The sequence below is a fragment of the Alosa alosa genome, chromosome 1 (assembly GCF_017589495.1).
Source record: "Alosa alosa isolate M-15738 ecotype Scorff River chromosome 1, AALO_Geno_1.1, whole genome shotgun sequence".
Taxonomy (NCBI): domain Eukaryota; kingdom Metazoa; phylum Chordata; class Actinopteri; order Clupeiformes; family Clupeidae; genus Alosa; species Alosa alosa.
Genome location: NC_063189.1, coordinates 14,743,419 through 14,747,381, shown reverse-complemented (window position 1 = coordinate 14,747,381; position 3,963 = coordinate 14,743,419).

Genomic DNA, 3,963 nt, shown 5'->3' with positions numbered 1-3,963 from the left:
GCCAGCCTGCCGCAGCTCAGGAGAGCCCTTCTGATTGGCCAGTCCAGCCCACAGTCATACCAACACACACACGTGTACACACGCACACACACGCACACACACACAAACAAGGATTGACATGCACACACGCTCGCCTGCCCTTCCTCTGACTCTAACATATGGAATCACACATACACAGAAAGTCAGTCCTATTTTTTACCCTCACACATTTCCAGCTGTTTCGCTATCTCCCTCACTTTCTTTCTCTCTCTAATGATTTCTCTCTCTCTTTTATCACGCTCAGCAGACTCCTTTCTGCATGTCTTGTTCTTTTCTCTCTCTCTTTCTCTCCTCCCTCCACTTTCTCTTCATCCTATCAGCCACTCTTTCTCTCTCACACGCACACAAACTATCTCTCTCCCTCTCCCTCTCTCTCTCCATCCCTTTCTCTCTCCCTCTCTCCATCCCTGTTACCAAACAGCACACTAGCTGTGCTGAGACTCACAGCAGCCACAGCACATGCAGCATTTGGTTTGAGGCTACAGCGTGGTTCCAAAAGGAAACCCAATTAATAATAGAAGAAGAGAGCGGGTGCGCACGGGTGCGGGCGCGCGGGTGCGGGGGAGGGATGACTGATGCGCACCCTGAGTGTGAAGCCCCTCCAGACCAAAGGCCGTGTCTCCCCTTCCCTTCCTCTCTCTGAGAGAGAGCGAGAGAGAGAGAGAGAAAGAGGCATGGCACAGGAGATGGAAGATGAGAGTGTGGATGAAACAAAAGGCTGATGGGTGGGGGTTGGAGAGGGGGGTGGAGAAGGGGGTGTTGGAGATCTGTCAGGGGGGCAAAGAGGGAGGTTTACATACCACACAGCTTCCAGCCATCACCCCTCAGCCTCCTCTCAGGGCCCATCAATCATTTACCCTGGCAGTCTCTGCTCTCCCTCCTTATTCAGGGGTGGGAAAAGGGTGATGATTTATCTTTTCAAGTTCATTTATTTATGTACTCCCTCATCTGTGCCCTTGCAGGTGGGCCCCCCTAAGTTTGACTTATGTAAAATGATCCAGGATTATCATTTTAATTTAGGCCATGTGTTTTTATGGCGCTGTAGGAAAGCACAGAAGATTCTATCACACTGTGGCACCACAACTATTATTTATCACGCCCCATAAAAAGAATATTCACTCTGAAGAAGATGAGATTGGTAATAATTTCCTTTTACAGCTTTGAGACTGTATTTCATATTCAGAAAATGCTCATATACTGTAAAATGACTATTAGGTCATAACGTGGCAGTAATCTCTATTATTCATGAGTGAAAGGGATGTGGTGTAGTAGTGTATAAGCAGAACTCTATGTGACGTGTGTGTGTATGGGGGAGGGGGGTGCAGTGGCAGAGGGTGACACATAAGGGCTTAAGACACTAAATCAAAGGTTTAAATTCAACCACAGGGAGCCCTATATTCCCTCTATTTATTGTTTTGCAGATATGAGAAAATCAATGAAAGGCAGAACAGGGGAGAGGCACAGGGCTTGGTCAGAGAATAAAACTCATTCAGACCGCAAAAACTCTACTGCACATAAAATAAATGCCCTTTATTACTCTTGGTATCTGTGTACTTCAGTTCACATCCCAAGCCAGGATTCATCATGGTTTCTGAAAACACAATGAAATTACAATGACAATATTGATCAGAGAATCTAAGGGTATTCATCCTTAAGAATGAGAAGAAATAGCAGCCTAGCAGGGAACTGTGATAAGCACTGCCAGGGGCATGCACAGGGGCTCTCGAGTTGCTTTTGCTCTATGTGTGTGTGTGTGTGTGTGTGTGTGTGTGTGTGTGTGTGTGTGTGTGTGTGTGTGTGTGTGAGAGAGTGAGGCTGGTGGGGAATCAATGACAATGACCCTTGTCGACTGCTTTCTGTCACAGAGCTACTGGATTTCAATTTCAGTGTTAGAAGTTAACCAACTTGTGCTTTTGCCAGTTAGATTATTTCAACAGATGGGTGCCAAAGTGAGATTATGCTCTAAGAGAAAGATGATCTCCCCATTATGGTGGGAGTAAATAACACTACTGTGCTTAAAATGCCACTGGGGGTTTCACTGCATTCCTTCAATGAAAAACACAAGTGCAGCAATTAAAATCATTGCCAAAACAAGAATTGAATTGAAAATGTACATTGTCATCTTACAGACGTCTTTGGTAGCACAACTTAAGTATTCTGAGTTAAATGTGCAATCAAGATCAGTGTAAAAATGTCCCACTGTGTCAGAACATACTGTACCTTGCAGAATATGCATAAAAAACGTCATGACTGGGTGTTTATGGGGTTGTTAAGGGCACAGACCTAAAAGCAAGGCAGGTCAACTAAAACCTGAGACAGACTAAAAAAACAAAATTCACACGGTCTTAATGCATGCTAAAATATTCGGTCAGATTTCACATATAAACTGGCCTCAAATTCCATGTGCTGTAGGTAGGCGATTTCCCACAGTGGCCAATCAACAAGCCTATTTAACTTTACAACGCACCTTTTTCACAAGTATCACATCACATGCGCTGCCTACTAGTAGCCTGAATGCCCAAACAAAGAACCAAAGCAACAAAAACAAAATTAACAACAAAGCAACCTTTGTGCACATAAAACAGCATCACCAACAGAGAAGCCTTCATGAGCATTTCACTGGGGTTATCAAGCAGGCACCTTCCTTCATCTGTGATTTTGCTTTAATTGGGGCCACGACACCTCCCAAAGGCTCAACAGCATCACAGATCCACCCCTCTTCACACTCATGATGGATCCTCTACCAACCAATTTTTATTCCTCTTCATTACTTCTTATCCGATCAGCAACATAACCAGACACAACGCAGGCCCTTGATGCAGACACCAACAATTACCACTCCAAAAACACAGCAACACGATTTCTAAATCTCATTTCAAAGTCAATTTGGGTTACAGCATGACCCCAAGTAGTCTGTGAGTGCCTCAGCCATAGCCTTTAGCTTGCCTTCTCAGCAGCCTCAGATAACTCTCACACCTTCTGAATACTGGGTCCACATAAGTCCACTGTATTCTGCATAATTGTGATATTTCATGGGATTTGACATTACTAATGAGTTACCCATCCCATTGAAATACAGCATGTATGTATAAAATTATTTTGTTTGTCCATTTAATTCTACTATAAGCCTCAGATTGTAAAGTGCCTGGCATGCAGAATGAGAGGTTAGTTAAGTGCCATGTGCACAATCAAACAAATCCAAAGCCATGGAAAGGCTACACGGGGCTGAAAAGTCCAGCAGAAAAGCACCACCAGTGTTGAAATGCGGCTCATATTGTGTGGCCTCCACCACAGACATGTGCGGTCATGCTGCACATGTTTCCTGATGTCAAGACCAAATGCTTTCTTCCCCCTCCATTTAACACACACCTGAGTTAATGAAGTGTAGTGGCCAGGCATGAGTGAGAAGGCATTAGCTCCACAGCGCATCAGGAGTTAATGCACTCTGCCCAGGCATACTGTATGGTTCCTCTCAGGTTCCAGAGAGAGGAACAGTTTCAGTGGCAGGTGGGGCTGTGCACAGCCCTGACTGTTGTTTTATTGCATGCATGTGCTTTTACTAAATCAGTCTACAGGTTACACCGTAATACAACTCATCAAAGACCACAGAAAAATACAGCATGCCAGGTTGCATAAAAAAGACAAAATACCTCTTCATTGCTCCTGGCTCCTCTGTCAGGTATATGAAAACAACTTCTTAAAAGCCTTCAGGTTTAGAATTGCTATGAATTAAAAAGCACTTCATGAAAACATTACAAGCATGAACCAAGTCTTGTGAGCTTCTGTAAACTGTCAACATAAATTCAACTTTGAGGCCAAAAATAAAAATACTGAGTAGAAATAAAAGAGAAAGGAGAGTATAATTTCCACCTTTTCATCGCTAAAACTGTCTTGTCTGTAGAACTACTTTTTTCTGCCATATGA